Source organism: Caretta caretta, chromosome 25 (assembly GCF_965140235.1).
Source record: "Caretta caretta isolate rCarCar2 chromosome 25, rCarCar1.hap1, whole genome shotgun sequence".
Taxonomy (NCBI): domain Eukaryota; kingdom Metazoa; phylum Chordata; order Testudines; family Cheloniidae; genus Caretta; species Caretta caretta.
The window spans coordinates 4260195-4271210 of record NC_134230.1 but is presented as its reverse complement, the minus strand read 5'-3'; the positions used below and the strand labels follow the sequence as shown (position 1 = coordinate 4271210).

General features: G+C 45.4%; 1 long non-coding RNA gene across 1 annotated transcript; it reads right to left on the bottom strand.

Moving 5' to 3' along the window:
- Window positions 1-2527: 2527 nt before the first annotated feature.
- LOC125627027 (uncharacterized) lies at window positions 2528-9852 on the bottom strand. The gene is made up of 3 exons (XR_007353912.2): window positions 9684-9852; window positions 8143-8927; window positions 2528-3131 (listed from the first exon to the last, which is right to left on the bottom strand). It is a non-coding gene; the product is annotated as an uncharacterized LOC125627027 (long non-coding RNA).
- Window positions 9853-11016: the final 1164 nt, after the last annotated feature.

Genomic DNA, 11016 nt, shown 5'->3' with positions numbered 1-11016 from the left:
TTACTCCTCGTTCTGTCCCTCAGCTCCTCATTACCCTTATTAAAAACTGAGGCAAAGTATTTATTTAGGTGTTGGGCCATGCCTAGATTATCTTTAATCTTCACCCCATCTTCAGTCTCTAGGAGTCCCACTTCTTCTTTCCTTGTTTTCGTTTTATTTATATCAGTATAGAACATTTTACTGTTGGTTTTAATCTCCTTTGCAAGGTCCAACTCTGCTTGGCTTTTGGCAGTTCTCACTTTTTCCCTACACTTTCTGACTTCCAAGTGGTAGCTTTCCTTCCTGATCCATCCCATCGTCCACTCTTGTAGGCTTTCTGCTTTCTCTTAATCACCTGTTTAAAATGCTTGCTCATCAAATTTGGTTTGCAACCCTTCCTTATGAATGTTTTCCTCTTCCTTGGGAGGCAGGCTCTAGCTAGCTTCTGCAAGTTTGACTTAAAGTAATTCCAAGTCTCCTCCACATTCAGATCCTTGAGTTCTTCTATCCTGTTCACTTCCCTAAGTGATTTATGAAAGTTTGCCCCTAGTTGCAGATCTGTTTTTGTCTATCCTTCAATTTAGTTTAAATTGAATTAGCTCATGCCCTTTAGGATCAGTTCTTCTATGAAGTCCTCACTACTCACTAATACCAAATCTAAAATGGCATCACCTCATGTTGATTCAGTGACTATTTGGTGAAGAAATCTGTCCGTTTTCTCATCCAGGAATATCTGGACCCTACCATTATTAATAGCATTTGTCCTCCAATCTATACCTGGGAAATTAAAGTCTCCCATAATCACACAATTCCCAGTAGCATTTATTTAATTAAAAGCATTAAAGAGGTCTCTATCCATATCCAGATTGGATCCTGGTGGTCTGTAGCATACCCCAAGCACTAGCCCACTGGAGCCTCTGTTGGCTTTCTTCCTCAAAGTGATTTTGACCAAAAACAGATTCTATTTTATCCATTCCATCACTTCTAGTTTCTTTACAGTCTATCTCCTCATTAATATACATAGCTTCTCCACCACCTTTACTTCTGTCTTTCCCAAATAGCACATACCCTTCAATATCTGTACTCCAGCCATGACTACTATTCCACCATGTTTCTGTTATCCCTCTAATATCTGGTTTCATTTCCTACATCAGTGATTCTAATTGCTCCATTTTGCATTGGTGTACAGACATCTTAATTGCTTCTGCTTGGCTTCACCCAGATTCCTCACACGGTCATTTTACTGCCAGTATCGCCTACCTGACCGTTAGTGTCTTTGGTATCAGCACTATATTTCCTCTTAATGACCCTTCTCCTACCCACTGCTGTTCCTTTCCCCATTGCTGTATCCTCTTTTACTTGATTTTCCTCCTGCTCAATATTAGAGTCAGGCGAGGAGATTACATGAGTATCTCCCAAACATTTTCCCTGAATTCCTAATTTAAAGCTCTTTTAATCAGTTCTGCCAACCTGCACTGCCGAAGTCTATTTCCCTCCCTACTCAGGTGAAGTCCATCCCATGAGGTTCTGTCCGTGAATGCCTCCCAGTGGTCAAACATAGAATCATAGAGTATCAGGGTTGGAAGGGACCTCAGGAGGTCATCTAGTCCAACCCCCTGCTCAAACCAGGACCAATCCCCAGTTTTTGCCCCCGATCCCTAAATGGCCCCTTCAAGGATTGAACTCACAACCCTGGGTTTAGCAGGCTAATCCTCCCCAAAAGCCCGCTTTATAGTGTTGGATCATATTAAAGAAGTTCTGTATTAAAATCACAAATGAGTTTGATTCCCCATTGTTTCAATTCCAGGATATTACTAATTAAGAGTACTTGGTTTTTGGTACTGTTTCTCTCCCTCTATGTGTGAAACTTGCAAGCTGCTAATTGCGTTAGTACATTCTAAGACAGAGTCTGTTCTCAAAGCAATTCTTTGTAATAACAACTACTCACACAGAGAGAGTCAAAGCAATACTCTGTAACAACAGAAACAGCACCCAGAGACTCCCCGCCCTTTTGTTGTATTCATCTTGCTTTGTTAAGAATTGTGATTTAAAATAGAGACAGAGGATGTATGTGGATGGATGCTTGGTGTGGATAATAACTGAATGATCAGGGAGGTGCCAGCCTAAGAATCCAGTGTCCATCGGCTGAAGAAGGCGTCAAGTGGAAATAACCAGAGGACCGCCGGAGGGCAGACTGGAATCCACCCAACAGCCTGAAGAATGGGAGAACCAAAGAACAAGATAACATCTAGCAGCACGGAGACGTCAGGAATGTGCCATCTGCTGATTGATTCAGCAACAGCATGATGAAGCAATTCCCATAGACTGGCATAGGAAGAAATTCCTATAAAAATGGACTCTAGAAAGTGAGAACTTTGGGGTCTGATTCTGCAAACCAACTTCCAGGAGCATCAGATGTACATCTGACAAGGCCCTGCTTCCTCCTCATGTCCAGGCAACCTGGCCAGTGGCTTGGCATGAGCAGCTCTAAGGCTGGTAACTATTATAACAACCTTGCAGAACCTCTGTTTGTGTGTGTGTGTGTATGAATGAATGTGTGAATAAATATGAGATTGAATGGAATGTTATAGCTATAACTAACTGCTTACTATGATTCTTTCTGTATTCACAATAAATGTGGCATTTTGCCTTTTCCCCTTTAATAAGATCCTGCTGGTTTTTATTTTATTGGTATAACAATAGCACCACTGCCTGCGCTATCTATTGATTATCATAATCTTGTTTTGCCTTCATTCTCCTCCTCCAGGGACAGGTAGAATCCCACTGAAGATCACCTGAGCCTCCATTTCCTTAAGCATCTTCTCTAGCCTGGCATAGTCTTCCTGGATGTGTTCCAGTGAGAATCTAGCTGTGTCATTTGTTCCCATATGAAGAACAATCAGTGGATTCTTTCCTGCTCCCATTAGGACCCTCTTCAGTCTCAGGTCCAGATCCTGTATCTTAGCTCCTGGTAGATAGCTCACCCCTCTGTTCTCTGGATCAGCTCTGGTGACAGACCTTTCAGTTTTTCTTAGTAGGGAGTCCCCAGTCATATAGACCTGCCTCTTCCTGGTGGTGATGAGATTCTCCAGCCTTCTTCCTGACCGTTCAGGCTGCAAGTCCTCTTGTCTTTTGTTCTCACTTGCAATCTTCTGTGAAAAGAAAAGGAGTACTTGTGGCACCTTAGAGACTAACCAATTTATTTGAGCATGAGCTTTCGTGAGCTACAGCTCACTTCATCAGATGCATACCGTGGAAACTGCAGCAGACTTTATATATACACAGAGAATATGAAACAATACCTGCTCCCACCCCACTGTCCTGCTGGTAATAGCTTATCTAAAGTGATCATCAGGTGGGCCATTTCCAGCACAAATCCAGGTTTTCTCACCCTCCACCCCCCCACACAAATTCACTCTCCTGCTGGTGCTAGCCCATCCAAAGTGACAACTCTTTACATAATCAAGTTGGGCTATTTCCTGCATAAATCCAGGTTTTCTCACATCCCCCCCACCCCCATACACACACAAATGTGATGATGTGAGATGTGAGAAAACCTGGATTTATGCAAAAAAACTTCAAATCCAGACTCCAGCGAGAAACTGCTGAATTGGAATTCATTTGCAAATTGGATACTATTAATTTAGGCTTAAATAGAGACTGGGAGTGGCTAAGTCATTATGCAAGGTAGCCTGTTTCCTCTTGTTTTTTCCTACCCCCCCCCCCAGATGTTCTGGTTTAACTTGGATTTAAACTTGGAGAGTGGTCAGTTTAGATGAGCTATTACCAGCAGGAGAGTGAGTTTGTGTGTGTATGGGGGTGGGGGGGATGTGAGAAAACCTGGATTGGTGCAGGAAATAGCCCGACTTGATTATGTAAAGAGTTGTCACTTTGGATGGGCTAGCACCAGCAGGAGAGTGAATTTGTGTGGGGGGGTGGAGGGTGAGAAAACCTGGATTTGTGCTGGAAATGGCCCACCTGATGATCACTTTAGATAAGCAATTACCAGCAGGACAGTGGGGTGGGAGGAGGTATTGTTTCATATTCTCTGTGTATATATAAAGTCTGCTGCAGTTTCCACGGTATACATCTGATGAAGTGAGCTGTGGCTCACGAAAGCTCATGCTCAAATAAATTGGTTAGTCTCTAAGGTGCCACAAGTACTCCTTTTCTTTTTGTGTCAGGCACGTAATTCATTCTCCCAAGAAATGACTTAGGTACTGCAGCTGCCTGACTCAGGAGAGGGGATCACAAGCAGAGATTGGTGCCTTGCTGCAGCCCAGATTTAGGTACATATCTCTGTGACAGAGGCATGGCTTTGGAAACACCCTTCTTATCAGCATCTCCCATTGGCTAGTTTAGGTGGGTCCCCAGCTAGAGTGTTGGCTTTTGTGGATCTCATTCATAGGTGTCTAACCTTCCCTATTTATTGCATAGGGAGCCTAGGCACCTAGCTCAGGCTTTAGGGACTGCTGTGCTATTCCTGTGATTTTCTAGGTACCTAAAAGTTGACATTGTGACTCCTAAGTCCCTTTGTGGATCCAGGCCTAATCCTGTATTTTATTACCTCATTTCAAATACAGTTATACTTAACCTAAATGCACAGGAATAAGCTTGCATCTCCTGTATATTCAGCTGCAGTATGATGCTGTGATAAAGTGATACCATGATATTCTCAAGGCTGGGTAGTTTGATCTTTTCTGAAATTCTAGATGACAATTTAAAACAATGGGAAGTTCAAGCAAAGGACATGAACGTATTGTAATCACACAGTACCATTAAATGCGTTTTCTTATTTGGAAACTTTCAGTATCATCAATATAAAAATAATTTGGGGAGAAAAAGGCAAATTCACTAAAATCCTAAAGTGCTAATTAAATTTAACTGCACAATTTCAATTAAAGCTCTATTAAAATAATGCTACCAACACCATAACCTCATTGAAATCTTCAGATTAGGGAGGTAAAAATGCCTCACAGAAAACAAGGAAAGACATTTTAATTGAAAGGAATTTTGCTGTCCATACAGTATGTAATTTTACAGGGAGGTTTCACCTCTCAATAATTTCCATAAACCAGGATCATTGTTGCTCAGACTTGGTCCACGCGAGGAACTTACGTTGGTATAACTATGTTGCTCAAGGGTATGGAAAATCGACACCCCTGAGTAAGTAGTTATACCAACCTAACCCACAGTGTAGACAGCGCTCTGTCAATGGGAGGGCTTCTCCCGTCGACATAGCTACGGCCTGTCAGGAGGTGGAGTACCTATGCTGACAAGGGAAGTTCACCCATTGGTGTAGGTAATGTCTTCACTAAGTGCTACAGCAGCACAGCTACACAGGTGCAGCTGCAGTGCTATAAGTATAGACAAGCTTTCAGAGCTCTCTCCTGCCAACAAACAGTGGCTACACTGCATAGTGCAGACATAGCCTAAAAGCACTACAGCATACTCACCCACGCCCAACCCCCGAACTGAACCCAAGATTCCTGCATATCAACATTGCTTTGTTCTCCAGCAAATAGCTGTGAATCCCCATAGCAAAGTTTGTGTCTTACCTGTAGTGGCTGGTCCACAAAGAGGATAACAGCCTACTGCTGCTACTAATTACTCAGTGAGCTCAAGTGATAGAGGTCTGTGCTGTGAATCTAAAATTTCCAGCCTTGGTGACACCCTATCTGGGTGTCAATGTGACTGATGGAATGGAATTTCTGTTTTTTTTTAGTTTGTGCTTTTAAAAACTTAGGAAATTGGGCAGCCTTAATTCTGGCGTTTCCTAACTTTTGTGTGCTTGACTGTGCAAGTCTAATGTTTTAGAGTAGTTTTTGCCCAATGTAATATCTATCTACCCTAGGTACTTATCTGTCCCCCCTCACTGTGTATCTGTGCACCTCACAGTCTCAAATGTGTTTATCCTCACAACACCCCGTGAAGTGGAAAAGTGCCGTGATCCCCATTTTAGAGATGGGGAACTGAGGCACAGTGATACTATATGAATTACCCAAAGTGACACACAAAGTCTGTGGCAGAGCAGGGAACTGCACGCAGGTCTCAGACTAGCGCCATATGTTTCTCAAATGTGGCCACCAGGGGTTTTCTTGCAGCCACAGCCTCCTGGGCAGTGACTGGGGGGTGGGGGCAAAGCAGCAGCTCCTTCCCTGGAGCTGCAAGAAGGGGTTGGGCCCTGCCATCCTCTGCAGCCAGAAACACCGGAGGAGCAAGCAGCCAGTGAGCTCTCCACCTTCCCTGGGACAGTGGGGCTCTGGCTTCTGGCTTCAGCCCTAGGGTGGCAGGTGGGAGGCTCCAGCCGGGGAGCAGCAGGTCCTGGTCATGGACTCTGACCATGGGGCCTTCGGTTGCACATCAGTGGGCTCCGTCCCCCAGCCAATGGGCTTCGGGTTCACCAGCCCCATCATCGCCCCTGCCCCCGCTGCCGCCCCCGGCCCTTCACACATTGTGTAAGCTGGGGTCTGAATGAGCTCTCTCCTGACATCCACTGATGAACTGGGGGAAAACACGTCAGGAACAGACTATATTTGCATAGAGACGCGACTCTGCCTATGTGATAAGCAGACAGAGCTGCTTTGCCAAAGTGATAAATTTTGGCTGTTCTGGGTTAAAATTCACTTTAGTCTTGAATGCAGAGGTAATGATATGTTATTACCCTTCTTGTAGGACTAAAGGACAGCAGAAATGTACTTAATATGCCCTACCGGAGGGGGTAATCCTAACTTTAACTTCACTCACTAAGCAGGGGGTACCGATGCCAAAACCAAGTAAAATTCAGCGGGACTGGGGACACGCGTTCCTTCCTGCTGTTGTGGATGCTATTTGACACTCTTTTGATCTAGGGATAGTGCTGCAGTAAAAGACAAGGCAGAGGCTGCAGCCACAGTAGAGATTCCCTACTACCTGGTAAAATCATTAAGAGCTGGACTAAGTGGTAGTACCTCAGAACATAGTGTTACAGCTAAAAGAAAAGGAGTACTTGTGGCACCTTAGAAACTAACCAATTTATTTGAGCATGAGCTTTCATGAGCTACAGCTCACTTCATCGGATGCATACCGTGGAAACTGCAGCAGACTTTATATACACACAGAGAATATGAAACAATTCATAGATTCATAGATTCATAGATATTTAGGCCAGAAGGGACCATTATGATCATCTAGTCTGACCTCCTGCACAATGCAGGCCACAGAATTTCACCCACCACTCCTAAAAAAGACCTCACATCTATATCTGTGCTATTGAAGTCCCCAAATTGTAGTTTGAAGACCTCAAGGAGCAGAGAATCCTCCAGCAAGTGACCCGTGCCCCATGCTACAGAGGAAGGCAAAAAACCTCCAGGGCCTTCCAATCTGCCCTGGAGGAAAATTCCTTCCCGACCCCAAATATGGCGATCAGCTAAACCCTGAGCATATGGGCAAGATTCATCAGCCAGATACTACAGAAAATTCCTCCCACCCCACTGTCCTGCTGGTAATAGCTTATCTAAAGTGATCATCAGGTTGGGCCATTTCCAGCACAAATCCAGGTTTTCTCACCCTCCACCCCCCCACACAAATTCACTCTCCTGTCCATCCAAAGTGACCACTCTTTACACAATGTGCATGATAATCAAGTTGGGCCATTTCCTGCACAAATCCAGGTTCTCTCACCAGCAGGATAGTGAGTTTGTGTGTGTGGTTTTTGGGAGGGGGGTGAGGGGGTGAGAGAACCTGGATTTGTGCAGGAAATGGCCCAACTTGATTATCATGCACATTGTGTAAAGAGTTGTCACTTTGGATGGGCTATCACCAGCAGGAGAGTGAATTTGTGTGGGGGGGTGGAGGGCGAGAAAACCTGGATTTGTGCTGGAAATGGCCCAACCTGATGATCACTTTAGATAAGCTATTACCAGCAGGACAGTGGGGTGGGAGGAGGTATTGTTTCATATTCTCTGTGTATATATAAAGTCTGCTGCAGTTTCCACGGTATGCATCCGATGAAGTGAGCTGTAGCTCATGAAAGCTTATGCTCAAATAAATTGGTTAGTCTCTAAGGTGCCACAAGTACTCCTTTTCTTTTTGCGAAGACAGACTAACACGGCTGTTACTCTGAAACCTATTACAGCTAGACGCACCCAGGAGAACCAATGGCCTGGTGTTTAGGATACTCACCTAGGAAGTGGGAGATGCAGGGTCTAAATCCAGTTCTCTGTTGATGTATTCAGTGGCAAGGTGCTCTGGTGCCAATATAGGTTTGTGTGTGTTGCCTCTTGCTCCACCACAGTTCAGAGATCCTATTGCTGCAAGTCCATCCACTATGTCCTGCACATTGCGAAGAGTGACAGTCCTGTGTAGCAGGGGATGAGTAATGGCTCTACACACTTGCTATCAGGGAGCACAGGTCTTGAACTTTGCCCCAGGTCTCTTTGGAGCTAGAACATTCCCACCTGCCAACTAGTGATCCACTAACAGTTGTCAGAATAGGAGCTCGGCTCCTGGGCACCTGTGCTCTCCTGCCCAGCCCCAACTGCAGCATTCCCATGCTGACCTGCCTCTGAGCACTACCCTGTGCCAGCTCGGAGGATGCTTTTCAGGCGGGAGGGGAAAGGACTGCCTGGCAGGTGCTCCTGTGCTTCCAGCGCTGGTAGCTACGCCCCTCGTGGAGGTGTTTTTTTGAGAGCGCTGGGAGAGCTCTCCCCCAGCTCCGTGCTGCGACCACACAAGGCACGTTAAAGCACTGCTGCAGTAGCAGTTTAGCATTGCCAGCGCAGACTAACCCCGAGTAACAGTGACCACTGCAAGCTTCCAGAATGTGATTGTGACTTGCTTCTCAGCTGTCAGTGCAGCTCTCATTCTGATGTCCCTGCGCGGAGAGCTGGGGCGAGCACAATGCACAGATCCAGGAACGTGGTCTTGCGCATCCACGAGTTCTGCAGCCACTGCTTGATATCCCAGACCTACATGACAATGAGATCCCACCAGTCAGTGCTCCTTTCTCAGACCCAGAAGTGCTGCTCCACCATTTGTAGCTGCTCTGTGAACACCACCAATGTTTTTTTCACTATCTCTCTCAGCAAACTGTCCTCCAAGAAATCATCATATCCCCCATTGTTACAGTTCTTCCTATGGGTCTGCAAATACTGGAGGATCATTTGTCCTGTATTTGCAATGTTCATGAGAACAGAGCAGAGCTCTGAGGACTCCAGGGTTCTGTCAGAGACGGCAGATACTGAAAAGTGTTGCATAGGTTTGTGGGGTTTAAAAAAAGGCACAAAAAATCTGGGATCAGAATGGCATTATTGGATAGAGAATGATGCATTCAAGGAACTTGATCCCTAGCTCATTTCTACCCTCCAACACATTGTGAAAACTTTCCCAAAGGCTTTGCACTGGATGTTGCCATATGCCACAGTGGTGCACTGCACATTGCATTGACACCAGCGCTCCTGGTGTGTACGAGCTGTGCTGATCCAAACAGCCAAGTGTGCATGCCCCGTGCGATCTACTAACAGTGGCAGCTGTACACTGACAAAACTTGCGTCAACCAAAATTTGTAGTATAGACGTGGCCATAGCTGTGTTTGCACTGTACACTCTACACTAGACAGCTGGTAGGAGAAGAACGTTCCTGCCTTTAGGAACTCCAGCACTTCCAGTTTCTCTCAGTAAAAATACATTTTCTGTAAAACAAATTCTGGTTTGAGCCTCCTTTACCTTTCAGAGTGGTGCTCTTTGCCAAAGGCTTCTGCTGACCCCTCAATCAGCACCTCGTGGAGTCGGCTTTTCTTTAACAGAATAAACTGAACTCTTTCCTCTTCCTCGGGTGAAACGTTGACAGAGACCATAGGTCAGCCTGGGCAGGCACAAGGCGCATAACAGGCCACTGCAGCTGCTGAAGAAAAAATGTAAACAGCTCCATGGTGATGGGCATTGTGCCAACAGCACTTGGTCTGCAGATTTGAAAATAAGGCGCCAAATGTGTTTTTGAAAGAATACAGAGTTTGTTTGCACTGCTGTTGGGACCACTGCCAAAGTTTTATGTAGTATTAGTATGGGACTATGTTCAAGACAGCTCCCCTCTAAAACACTGCAGCCTAGGCAGCAATGATCTCAGTGATTGCTACAGCAGGCTCTAAAGCTTGGACTAGGGAGGACTAATAAAGGGAGCTTCATGAATTCAGAGATTTAATCAGCAATCCGCTTCCTCTACTAATACTGAACATGTGGCCATCAGAGTCTAACAAATACCAAACAGATTATTAGTTCTGCTGAGGTGCACCCTACTGAAGATTGGTGAAACCTGAAACTCTGCACGTTATTAAGAACTCAACAATGATCATTCTGTCATGTTTGTACTAGGGGGTATGAACCCAGAAGCCAAGTGTGCAGACTATTCCTCTAATGGGCCAAACTGGAACCGCCGGTCTCAAAGCCCAGAATTATGGAGAAAGTTTGGATCTGGATTCTGAACCCTCAAATTCCAGAGAGTTCAGAGCTGGGGTTTGGTTTTGCCCACTATAGAGACAGGTCATTTGGATTCAGATCTGGAGTATGAGTTGAGGATTCTGCCCATTATATTAATTTAGTTTGATTTAAACACACCCCAAATACACCAGTCTCAGATTCCTTATGGTCCTCTGTGGATTAAAGACACAAGGCTCGATTTTCTCATCAGCTACAGCCCCTTTGCGCCACTCAGCAGCACAATGGGGCTGGATTCTGGCCATAAATGCACAGTGGAAAATGCCCCTTGTGCAGGGAAACTCCCCATTGGCATAAGGCATCAAAAGTAGCAAAGACAACTCCTGTGCCACCTCCCTACAGCTCCCCCTCTCCTTTGTATCCAAGTGCAGTGGAGAGTTGGGAGCACAAGCTATAACCAATATACCCATTGCAAACCAATCCTACCTCGCTACAGACAGGCACTAATAGGCACATTCAATTACAGCACCAAATCCCCTCCCAGGAAGCCCCGCGCCACCCACCATTTCCCTCCACAAAAGCCCACTCACAAAGGTGGAGGAGCTGGCGACTGAAATAAGGTGAG